Source organism: Chiloscyllium punctatum, chromosome 36, assembly GCF_047496795.1.
Source record: "Chiloscyllium punctatum isolate Juve2018m chromosome 36, sChiPun1.3, whole genome shotgun sequence".
Lineage (NCBI taxonomy): Eukaryota > Metazoa > Chordata > Chondrichthyes > Orectolobiformes > Hemiscylliidae > Chiloscyllium > Chiloscyllium punctatum.
Genome location: NC_092774.1, coordinates 13,112,769 through 13,126,007, shown reverse-complemented (window position 1 = coordinate 13,126,007; position 13,239 = coordinate 13,112,769). Strand labels below are relative to the sequence as shown.

The window sequence follows — 13,239 nt, the reverse complement described above, 5'->3', positions numbered from 1 at the left end:
GGTGACAAGTCAACAGAAACGCAATTCCCTCTTTTGTGGCCTGACCATTTGAGGAAATAAGAGTAAAGAGGCTCTGGAACAGAGTAAACTGGGATTATCAGACCTGTGTCTTTACTCTATGCAGAATCGATATGCCTTAGACTATATACTCGCCCGGGAGGGTGAGGTCTGCACCATTGTCCAAGATAAACGCACTATGGGCATTCCCAATCTCACTAGCAATATGACTAAGATACAAGAAGAGATTCAAGTAGTCCGTGACAGAATGACTGAAGGGACCAGTTGGGGAAACTGCAGATTGGGCTGATAGTACAATTGGCTTATCAATTTAGCTATGTCTGTTTGTCGGTATTGGTATTGTTAGGTATTTAATTGCTAGGCTTATGAGGACCCTTAGTGATATAGATTTGCCCCAGAAGATGCTCCTTTTACGATCTGATGGCTCACCCACATGTGTCAATGGTGATGATAAATATGACCAGATGAGCTGTGAAGATGGTAGTGCCTCTCTACAGGATGTTGATGGCTGGACCACCTTGAAGGGCATTCGTTTGGACTAGCCTTCTCTTTCAGTGATCGCGGTGCAATCAAAGGGAGGAATGAGGGTGTGGGCATCTGGGTGATGAAGTCTATAGCCTTAAAACTTGTCTTTAAACATTCAGACTAAAATGTAATGCTGAATCATTGAATACATTTACTGCACTAGAAAATAAACAGGCAGGAAGGCTCAGAATGAGGAGAGAACTTAAAGATAGGGATACCTGGGCTCACCAAGTGATAACAGGATGCTGTAAGGCAATTAAGAACGTTTGCCTCAGCATCGGTGAATCTGTGTGAAAAGGACACCAAGTGATAACATTCACAGCCGTTCCCTTGTGAGACCATTTTAGTGCTGAGACTGTTGAAACCCGTAGAAAATTAACTCTTAGTGCTTATCTGCTATGGATTGAATTGAATTGCATTTTGGGGCTTTCTGATGAGAGATTTTTATTCCACACTTCCAAAGAGAATGATTTCCAGGACAAACCAAGAGTGAGGTGTTACAGGTCTGAGTTCTCAAAGGATTCCCTGGGCCACCTCAAATCTCCACTTTAACATGGGAGGTAGGACAAAATAGCTTCTGCTTGGCTAACTCGGTGGGACTGAGTCAGGCAGATACGACTCAGAACAAACAAGAATCCACAGACGGATGTAAATCCAGTGAAAAAAATTGCAAATGCAGAAGTAACAAATCTGAACCTAACCATCAATCGCAGAAGTAACGTTTAATCCTAACCACTAGCCAGGACAAATACGATTCCAAGAACAGGTTGTCTACAAGAAATTATGATAGATTAGATTAGATTCCCTACAGTTTGGAAACAGGCCCTTCGGCCCAACCAGTCCACACTGACCCTCTGAAGAGTAACCCACCCAGAACCATTTTCCCTCTGACTAATGCACCTAACACTATGGGCAATTTAGCATGGCCAATCCACCTGACCTGCACATCTTTGGACTCTGGGAGGAAACCGGAGCCCCCGGAGAAAACCCACACAGACACAGGGAGAATGTGCAAACTCCACACAGACGGTCACCCAAGGCTGGAATCGAACCTGGGACCCTGGTGCTGTGAGGCAGCAGTAGCTAACCACTGAGCCACGATGCCAGCCTAGGCTAAGTCAAAAATGCACGAGGACCTTGCGGGATCTGATTGGTTGTTACTATGTGATCATGCTCAATGTCTGACTCTGAACAATGTACATAAGTTCTATCCAAACTCTGTAAAAGTCGGCGGATTCTTTTGGCACTCTCGGAGTACTCATCGGTGGCTCAGTGGTTAGCACTGCTGCCTCACAACACCAGAGTCCCAGGTTCGAGTCCAGCCTCGGGGGACTGGCTGTGTGGAGTTTGCACATTGTCCCCATGTCTGCGTGGGTTTCCTCCCACAATCCAAAGATGTGCAGGTTTGGTGAATTGGCCATGCTAAACTGCCCGTGATGATAGGTGAATTCGTTAGAGGGAGATGGGTCTGGGTGGGCTACTCTTCAGAGAGTCGGTGTGGACTGGTTGGGCCGAAGGGCCTGTTTCCATACTGTTGGGAATCTAATCTAATCCTTCTGGGCTGATCAGAGTCTACCGACCCGGCCGTATCAAAGAATAAACTATTGCTTGTATGATTGACAAAGTCACTTCCAGGTGTGCTTATTGACCAATCCCAGAAATCCAAAGATCCGGACAGCAGTCCAGATCAGAACAACCAGATAGGAAATGGTTAATGTCCCCAGGATGTGGGGAGCAAAATAAGACACCAAGGCGTTAACACCAACACCAGGGAGAACTTGAACAGACAGACGTGACAAACATTAGTGGCAAGCCAGAATCACAGATGTATAGCACAGAAACAGTCCCTTCAGTCCATGCTGACCAGATATCCTAAATCAATCTAGTCCCATTTGCCAGCACTTGACCCATGTCCCTCTAAATGCTTCCCAACATTTACACACACCACCCTCTGTACATAGGAGTTGCTCCTTAGGTTTCTTTAAAATCTCACCCTAAACCTATGAGCAACCCCAGATCAAAGATCTTGTCTGTTTACCCTCACCATGCCCCACATTATTTATACAAGGTTGTAGGGTCACCCCTGTGGGAAAAAGGTAAAGCGGTGTTACTTCTGCAACCATAATTGCTTCTGCAAAGTAAATGAACTAACATCAGGGTATAATTGTTTCAGCTAACAGTGGAGTTAACAAGAATGAAAGCTATGTGAAGGAAATATATAATTGCTTTTGTATTAGCTAAAATGTGCATACATGAAATGTGCCTGCAAACAATGTTACAGACAAACAGATAAAGGTGCTGTGAGGGGAGGGGGTGTAGATGAAACTAGATGTGCTCGTACAAACAGTTATAACCATCTATTTCCTGCTTCTGCAAAAACAAAAAAACACAATCAAGGAGGTCAGAAGGCTCAGTGTCGGCGGAAAATGGGAGGAAATGTTGCTTTCGCAAACAAGGAAGCAGCTAGCAGTGAAAGAGGATATACGTTAACACTTTGTTCACACACAAGGCCGGATAAGGCAAGAAATAGACAAGAGTAATGGGCGCCACCGGGAAAGAATGGAGCTTGGAACATCAGGGCGGGGGGTTGGGAATGAGGGAAAGAGGCTAAATGTGCAGGAACGAAGGTGGAGGAAGAACAGAGGATGCAAAACCGGCTTGAAGCTGCAATGAGGAATATTGCATGTGCTGTACTTGTACCTGTTGCAGTTACTGGTGGGAATCGGGTGCATTTTAAACATCAAAACAGAAAAGATATCCAGCCCTCCCCCTTCCCAATCTCTATCCTTCAGTCCCTCCTCACCCGGGTAACTAAGACACATACCTGAGTTTGTGGAGTCTGCTCCCTCCCTGGATTCACTCCAGTTGCTCCAAGTGACCAATTTCCCCTCCTCCCATCTCTGTCTCCCTCCCAGGATGAAGAGTTGCCCAGAGGGAGGGAGATTCACTTTGAAACTGACAGGGCCACTTCCGCGTTGTGACGTCACAAAGAAACTAGGGGCGGGGCGAGGCCTTCAGCGGGCCGCCGCACCGCGCATGCTCGGCCCCAGCAGCAGACGGGGAGGACAACTCACTTTCCAAACCCCCTCCCTTCAGAGAATCCCCACAGTTTGGAAGCAGGCCACTCGGCCTCACCGACCCTCCCAAGGGTCACCCACCCACACCCATTACCCCTGTCCCCATTGCTCTAGATTTAACGCTGAGTCATGCACCTTACCTGCACCTTATGCCTAATTTAGCATGGCCCATTCAAACTAACCTGCACATCCCTGGGCACTATGGGTAATTTAGCATGGCCCATCCACCCTAACCTGCACATCCCTAGACACTATGGGGAATTTAGCATGGCCAATCCACCCCAACCTGCACATCCCTGGGCACTATGGGTAATTTAGCATGGCCAATCCACCCCAACCTGCACATCCTTAGACACTATGGGTAATTTAGCATGGCCAATCCACCCTAACCTGCACATCCCTGGGCACTATGGGTAATTTAGCATGGCCAATCCACCCCAACCTGCACATCCCTGGGCACTATGGGTAGTTTAGCACGGCCAATCCACCCTAACCTACACATCCTTAGACACTATGGGTAATTCAGCATAGCCAATCCACTTTAGATTAGGTACTGGAAAAGCACAGCAGTTCAGGCAGCATCTGAGGAGCAGGAAAATCGACATTTCGGGCAAAAGCCCTTCATCAGCAATAGAGGCAGTGTGCCTGCAAGGTGGTGAGATAAATGAGAGGGGGGTGGGGAGAAAGTAATATCGAGTACAATAGGTGAATAGGGGTGGGGATGAAGGTGATAGGTCAGACAGGAGGGTGGAGTGGCCTGTTTGGATCCGAGCTCTGTTTGGTTAAAGGTGGTCCAGATTCGGTGTAGGATGAGTTGGTTACGGAGGCAGGCACTGAGGAAGCAAATGTGGCTGTGGTTGCGAGTCTGTTTCAGAACATGGTTGAAAAGCTTCAGGGCAGAGGAAATGACCTGGGAGTTGCAGTGGGAGAGGGACTCCCTGAGATTCTTGTAGAGAGAGGAGGAAAACTTCTTCAAGGCAGGCATCCTTGCAAGAGGATTCGCTGTAGGGTTAAAATCAACAAGGTAAAAACAAGGACTGCAGATGCTGGAGACCAGATTCTAGAATCACACAACTCCAGGCTGTAGTCCAACAGGCTTCTTTGGAAGCAGTAACTTTTGGAGTGCTGCCTCATCATCAGGTGCTTGTGGAGGATAAGATCCTGAGACACAATTTAGAGCAAAACATTCCAGCGTCCTGCCACTGAAATGGTATATTGAACAAACCTGGATTGTTAAGTCTTCCACCTTTTCAAATAGTTTGCAGGTCTCATTACAATGTGAATCCCAGACTTTCTTGTTGTCACCTTTGAGAATACACGGTTTTATAGCAAAAGCTCACATCTCAGCTCAGACAATGCATTAAAGGTGTGAGGTCAGAGTCTGCCTGTATCCCAATCTTGAGTCAGACTGGTTCTATTTCCAAAGTCAAACTTACAAACTATTACATGTATTGACTGCCTGCAGAGTTTTGCTTTAAAAATTGCACATAGAATGTATCTGCAAATATACATCCCCTCCCCCTCCCCCCAACACGTGCACACACATACACACACAAGTTTGTTGGGTGAATTCGCACTTGCAGAATTATGCCTTACTTCGCTCAAAAATTGCATGAATCCATGTAAGATTCTGTCTGAGGTCCGTGCCATCCTTCAAGATGCCCCTGATCTGTTCGAGTGCCCAATATTAGTCTTAAATGGCGAGTAGAAATCTGAAGTATAATTGCTCAGTTCAGGATGTCCAGATTTGAATGAATTCGACATACAGGACACATTGGGCAACAATTAAAGACTCCGTTGTACTTCCCCCAGATTGTGGACTCATGCAGAGACACTAACAACTTGTGTTGAAAACAGTGTTCGATTTGCAAATGGAACAGCTGAGAGGTTGCACACTTGGTTAAGCAGCAAAGTGTCACAGCCAGGATTTAGGAGGCTCAACTCCCTAATTTGGACTGTTCTGGAATATGAGTGCCTCATTAACCCTGGAAGGAAGGAATAAACAAAAGCTGACAAATTGAGATATGAAGCAAGTTGGAAAATGTTACAGAGAGACGCACACAGGCAGAAGTTTGCAGGAAAGTTAACACTTCATAATCTGGTTTCAATGCACATTAGCCTGGGTATGATACTGATATCACAGGGACCTCAAAAAGGGCACTCCCTCAATACTCAAACCAAAACATGGGTGCCCCCTGCTGGACTGGTTTGTGTTCACTCTTTGCTGCTGCCTATTTCAGTTGATGATGTACATTATTGTACACGCTCACAAACCTGGTGGCACCCAGATTTTGGGAAAGCAGCTAGGAAAAGATCTGAAGCGTGTTTAATTTGTGAACAAACAAGGTGCATACTCTAAGAGGGATGCCCTAAATAAGCACTACCGCAGTTAGGCGATAGTGTGGGGGTTAAAGAAGAAGAAAAAAAGAAAGAAAAAAGAAAAAAAAAGAGGGATGCCCTGTGTTTGTTAACCACTTCCTTGCCTGGTCGGTCTTTTCTACTGGTCTACAACTTGCATATATAGTATCACCTCCCATACATTGTCATGAATATTGTCGAATAAGAGTAGATGTATTTAGTAGATGAATCAAAACCATCTCAATGTCTGAAACAGCTGACACTGGATTGTTGGACAAGTGGGAAATATTTGCATCAGTTAACCAAAACACTTCAAAGTTTACAGTCACGGGTATGTCAAGCTGAAGAATTAGGACCGGGGCATTTTGGAGCCTGCTTCCTCGGACAGAGAATTCTGCAGATACACTACTCTCTGGGAAAACCAGCAGCCCTCACTTCGTCCTCCTCATCTCAGTCCTAAACCTACTCCCCCCAAAGCTTGAGGCCTAGTCTCAGCCACCAGCAGAAATGACTGGATAGGGTCGGGCTTCATCCTCTCAGTGCAATGAATTCCCACTTTCTCCCAAATTCCCGGATGTACTCACTTCGTGGTTGCTGTCTCACAAATGAAAGATTTCATTCTAACTTCTTCCGGTCCTAAGAAGGGCAAAACATCTTTGAAAGCTGCTCGGAAAGCCCTGCCTTCACAACCACACTTCTGCTTTCACCGAAGACAGTTAGAGTCATACACCACACAAACAGATCCTTCAGCCCAACTCGTCTATGCCAACCATATATCCGAAATCAATCTATTCCATTTGGCAGCATGTGGCCCATATTCCTCAAAATCCTTCCTATTCATGTACTCATCCAGACGCAGAGGGATGTGGGCCAAATGCTAGCAAATGGGACAAGATTAGTTTCGGATATCTGGTCAGCCTGGACGAGTTGTACCAAAGGGTCTGTTTCCGTGCTGTATGACTCTAATCTTCTTCAGTGAAAGCAGAGGTGTGATTGTGAAGGCTGGAGTTTCAGAGCAGCTTTCAAAGATGTTTTGCCTTTAATGGGAGCAGAAGTTACAATGAAATCTTGCATTTGTGAGACAGCAACTGAGTGAGTAAGTGAGTACATCCAGGATTTTGATGGAAGGTGGGAATTTGTTGCACTGTGGGGATGAAGCCCTACCCTATCGAGTCATTTTTGCTGCTGGATGAGACCAGGCCTCAAGATTAGGAGGAGCAGATTTAGGACCGAGATGAGGAGGAACTGCTTTTCCCAGACAGGAGTGAATCTATGGAATTCCCTGCCCATGGAAGCAGTAGAGGCATTTTCACTAAGAGAGACCTTGGAGTGCAGATTCATAGCTCCTTGAAAGTGGAGTCACAGGTCAATAGAATAGTGAATATGGTATTTGATATGCTTTCATTTATTGGTCAGAGTATTGAGTACAGGAGTCGAGAGGTCATTTGTGACTGTACAGGACATTGGTTAGGCCACTGTTGGAATATTGCATGCAATTCTGGTCTCCTTCCTATCGGAAAGATGTTGTGAAACTTGAAAGGGTTCAGAAAAGATGTACAAGGATGTTGCCAGGGTTGGAGGATCTGAGCTACAGGGAGAGGCTGAACAGGCTGGGGCTGTTTTCCCTGGAGCGTCAGAGGCTGAAGGGTGACCGTATAGTGGTTTATAAAAATCATAAAGGGCATGGATAGGATAAATAGACAACATCTTTTCCCTGGGGTGGGGGAGCCCAGAACTAGAGGGCATAGGTTTAGGGTGAGAGGGGAAAGATATAAAAGAGACCAAAGGGGCAACTTTTTCACACAGAGGCTGGTGTGTGCATGGAATTACCTGCCAGAGGATGTGGTGGAGACTGGTGCAATCGCAACATTTAAGAGGCATTTGGATGGGTATATGAATAGGAAGGGGTTGGAGGGATATGGTTTGGGTGCTGGCAGGTGGGACAAGATTGGGTTGGGATATCTGTTTCGGCATGGAAGGGTTGGACCAAAGGGTCTGTTTTCAAGCTGTACATCGCTATGACTCTAAACTCAAAACACAGTTGGATGGGTTTTTGCAATGGTAGGGGAATGAAGGGTAGTTGGGACAATGCAGGGAGGAGGAGCTGAGACAATGGATAGATCGACCATGATCTTAATGAATGGTGGAGCAGGCTGGATGGGCCAAATGGCCTACTCCTGCTTCTATTACTATGAAACTATAACCCTGCATTTCCCATGGCTAACCCACCTAACCTGCACATCCCTGGGCACTGTGGCCAATTTAGCATGGCCAATCCAAATCAAGGCCGGTGAGCAGTGTAGTGATGTGGAAAATGAACATCAGAGAACAATAGAAAGGGACAAGGGGAGTAACTATACCAGCAATCGAAACTGGATACTAAAGATCACAAAAATTGAAACTAAAAACAGTGTGTCTGAATGTGTGCCGCATTGTAACAAAAGTGAATGAATTAACTGCACACACTGAAGTGAATAATTATGATCTGAGACTCCTCACAGACACATGGCTTCAGGATGACAAGGATTGGATCCTGAATATCGAGGGGATAGTCAAATGGGAAGCGAGGTAAAGGTAGAGGGTTGGCTGTGCTTGTCAAAGCACTGATCACAAGGTAGTCTGGTGTCACCTTGGATTTCAGGTCCTGATCTCTCTGTCCTCTGTTGTTCTCCCTGTTCCCTATTACACCTTCTGGAACAATAAAACATTCAGTAATCAAGCCCCAACCAACAATCTCCCAGCCTGTCAACCATCCAGGCACAGAGTGTAGTCATAACAGGGAATCAAACAAGAAAAATGAAACAACATTAGAAATAAATAGGTGCTTCTGCTGAATGTTTGTTCATTCCGAAGTAAACCAGAATTAGGGCTCTCCCAGGATTCTCATGGTGCCCAACATGGGGAATGTTGTCTCCCTTCCATCGAACTATTAGCACCCAGCAGAGATATACTGATGTAGATTTTTTTTTCTCTTTCATGCAAACACACACACACACACACACACGTCCATGGGGGTGAATTTGTATTTGCAGGTTCAGGGGGATTGGCTATGCCAAATTACCCATAGTGCCCAGGGATGTGCAGGTTAGTCAGGGTAAAGGTAGAGCAACAGGTGTAGGGGAACGGGTGTGGGTGGGTTACCCTTCAGAGGGTCGGTATGGAGTCTTTGGGCCCAGTGGCCTGCTTCCACACTGTCAGGATTCTCTGAAGGGAAGGGGTTTTGCAAACTGTGACTCGCCTCTTGATATGTTGATGTCACAGCAGGGAAATGGCCCTGTCCGTTTGAGTGAATCTCCCTCCCTCTGGGCAACTCTTCATCCTGGGAGGGAGACAGAGATGGGAGGAGGGGAAATTGGTCACTTGGAGCAACTGGAGTGAATCCAGGGAGGGAGCAGACTCCGCAAACTCAGGTATGTGTCTTAGTTACCCAGGTGAGGAGGGACTGAAGGATAGAGATTGGGAAGGGGGAGGGCTGGATATCTTTTCTGTTTTGATGTTTAAAATGCACCCGATTCCCACCAGTAACTGCAACAGGTACAAGTACAGCACATGCAATATTCCTCATTGCAGCTTCAAGCCGGTTTTGCATCCTCTGTTCTTCCTCCACCTTCGTTCCTGCACATTTAGCCTCTTTCCCTCATTCCCAACCCCCCGCCCTGATGTTGTGAAACCTGAAAGGATTCAGAGAAGATTGACAAGGACGTCGTCAGGGTTTGAGCTGAACAGAGTGGAGCTCTTTTCTGTCGAGTGCCAAAGGCTGAGGGTAACCCTTCAAATGTTTATAAAATCATGAGAGGCATGGAGAGGGTAAATAGACAAGGTCTTTTCCCAGGATGGGTCATAGGCTCAGGGTGAGGGTGAGATTTAAAAGGAACCTAAGGGGCAACTCCGATATTCAGAGGGTGCTGCATGTAGGGATTGAGCTGCCAAAGGAAGTGGTGATGGATGGTACAAGTACAGCATTTTAAAGGTATCTGGATGGGGATATGAATAGGAAGGGTTTAGAGGACAGAGGCCAAGTGCTGACAAATGGGACTGGATTAATTTAGAATATCTGGTTGGTACTGATGAGTTGGACAGAAGGGTCTGTTTCTGTGCTGGACATCTCGATAACTCTGGCTTTCCACTAACATTTGCCACGTCAATAGGTTCACTTTCTCTCTAATGTCGGTGTTAATGCCTTGATGTCTCATTTTGCTCCACCTTCTCGGGGTCATTAACCATTTTGTGTCTGGTCCTTCCTCAAGAAGCTGCATTGCAGGTTCACCCTGAATTGACACATTTTTATTGCTTCCCAAAATCAGACCTGCTCACTCTCAGCAGGATCCCAGTGTTGTGGAAGATATTCACTTCCAGGTGGAATTATCCAAAATGCAGAGAGATGTCAGTCTTGATGTTTTTGCTTTTCCGCCCCTGTAAGATCCTGAATCAGCACCTTCAGGGGAATTAGTTAGAGCGGAGTGAGAACAGAGGGGAAGGGAGAGTGGGATGGTACTTTCAACTGTGTGGAATAACAGAACACAAGAATATTCCATAGAAAGTAAAGTTGCTTGTTCAGAATTTCTACCCTGCACTGACAGTGATGCCTTTTGTAATCTCTCTTTACAGAGTATTTGAAGATCTGAAGACAGAAGTTTCAAAATCAACGGATGAAGGGCTTATGCCTGAAACATTGACTCTCCTGCTCCTCGGATGCTGCCTGACCTGCTGTGCTTTTCCAGCGCCACACTTTTCGACTCTGACTCTCCAGTGTCTGCAGTCCTCACTTTGACGTCAATGTCTGACAGTCGCTCAATCCTTTAAGACCGCAACGGTTTTCAACTAGGAGTCTGTGAAAAGGAGCAAAGCTTTTTGAGGATGTTTTCAGCATCAGTGGGACTGGATGAGAGACCCTACCATTGCAGTGCACTGAGTGAGGAGCCTGAAACAGTCTGAAACGGCCTGGGAAGGGGAATTCAGGGTGGGGAGGGGCTCCACACACGTTTGTGTGCTGCTGACCCTTCAGCCTTAGGGAAACCCGAGGAAGCCCACCTCGTGGAGAAACTGTGGGAAAGGCTTCCGTTTCCCATCTGCCTCGGGCGGATTCCTCGGATGGGGATTTTTGAAAATGGTGCAGGGACTGCATTCGGCTTGGCCCCACCCCCATTACCCAGAGACGCTGACCCCCCCACCCCCATTACCCAGACACCCTGACCCCGCCCCCCCATTACCCAGACACCTTGGCCCCCACCCCATTACCCAGACACCTTGGCCCCACCCCCATTACCCAGACACCTTGACCCCACCCCCCCCATTACCCAGACACCCTGACCCCACCCCCCCATTACCCAGACACCCTGACCCCACCCCCCCCATTACCCAGACACCCTGACCCCGCCCCCCCATTACCCAGACACCCTGACCCCGCCCCCCCATTACCCAGACACCCTGACCCCGCCCCCCCATTACCCAGACACCCTGACCCCGCCCCCTCGCTCCATTGTTGATGTCACTGCGCAGAACTGGTCTTGTGAGGCTCAGAGTGAGACCCCCTCCCTCTGGGCAACTCTTTATCCTGTTGGGGGGGAGTAAATGAACTTTTGTATCTCTTTTCCCCAGGTTTGGGGGTAAGGGAGGGGTCCAGAACTAGAGGGCATAGATTTAGGGTGGGGGGGGGGTGAAAGATTTGTGAGGGACCTAAGGGGCAACCTTTTCACGCAGAGGGTGCTGCATTTACGGAATGAGCTGCCAGAGGAAGTGGTGAAGGCCGATATAATTACAGCATTTAAAAGGCATCTGTATGGGGATATGAATAGGAAGGGTTTAGAGGGGCATTGGCCAAATTCTGGCAAATGGGTCACTAGATTAATTTAGGATATCTGGATTAGTGGTGCTGGAAGAGTACAGCAATTCAGGCAGCATCCAAGGAGCAGCGAAATCAACGTTTCGGGCAAAAGCCCTTCAGTTTAGAATAGCTGGTCGGTGTGGACTGAAGGGTTTGTCCATGCTGTACAACTCTATGACTATTTCTACATAGTCAGAACCAATTTCACAAGACCAGGAACAGGCCGTTCACCCCTTCCAACCTGTCCTGAGCCGTGGTTAAACTGCATATAATTCAGTGCAAGTTTCAGAAAAGGTTTCAACAGCTCTTTTCAAAAATTTAACATGCTTTCAGACTTCAACTATGTTTCTCAATATATCATTTTAGGTATTCTTAATTGTAAAGATACGTGTATCTAGAGAACACAACCCACACCTCCTGGTGCTGCCAGGAAACTTTACAATGCTGATGAAACAATGCAGTACCTGCACGCACAAAAAATTTACAATTTCTAACGATACTAGCTCCTCATTCACTGCTCCATCTGATACACAACATTGGAAACTCGGTGCAGGAGGCTGCAAAAAAAAAATGAGCAGCTTTAAAACAAAAACCTCTTGGAGCTCAAAACTTTCAATGAGAGTCTGAGTCTGGCAGTAAGTAAGTTCAAGTAACATTTATTGTGAGCCAACTTTGTTACAGCTTCAGATTCCACCCCCGCACCCCCCTCACCAAAAAGGCATAGAAAAAGTTGCTGGTTTTTTCAAATAAGCAGCTCAAGGTCAAAGTGCACACACTGCCACCCCCCCTCCACCTCTCTCCTTGACTATTGGTCAGCACCGAGTTGTCCCTTTGTAATTGGGTCCTTGCTACAGCCGTAACCCATAGGAAATACTTGGAGACAAGGTATGGGTTGAAATTGGTGAGTGAGGCAGTAAGTTTCTCTCCACGCATTTGCCAGTTTGGGGGGGGGGGTGTGTCAGCAGTGTCGAGTCAACCAGACTGTTGTGGGTCTGGAGTCACGTGTACGCCACACCGGGTAAAGGAGATAGCTGGAACGACTGAGTGAATCCTCTCCCACCGCGACAGTTTCCTTCCCTCAAAAGGACGTGAGTGAATCAGATGGGGGTTTCTCCACCCCCAACCCCCGAAAATGGTTTCACCGTTAGATTCTGAACTCCAGATTTCTGACCAAATTCCAATTCCGCCACCTGCCGCGGTGGAATTCAAACCCGGGAGTCCCCGGAACCGGGTTGATAGTCCAATCGATAATGGCACTCGGTCGTCGCTCCTTCAATCCCCCTGCGGTGGCAGGTGAACTCGCTGGTGCCTCCGCAGGTGGGAGGAGCAGGTGAAGCCTTTCCAGCACTCGGGGCAGCTGAAGGGCCTTTCCTCTGTGTGGACCCGCCGGTCGGTCAGCAAGTTGGAGGCCTGGGTAAATCTCTTCCCACACTCAGG

The 13,239-nt window shown here is 47.2% G+C and overlaps 1 protein-coding gene across 1 annotated transcript in view; it reads right to left on the bottom strand.

The window, feature by feature from the left end:
- LOC140460787 (uncharacterized) overlaps positions 1-3,540 on the bottom strand; it is a 125,148-nt gene extending 121,608 nt beyond the window's left edge. The window contains exon 1 of the mRNA XM_072555471.1: positions 3,368-3,540. The gene's annotated coding sequence lies outside the window, so the exon portion shown is untranslated. The remainder of the gene's footprint in view (positions 1-3,367) is intronic.
- Positions 3,541-13,239: the final 9,699 nt, after the last annotated feature.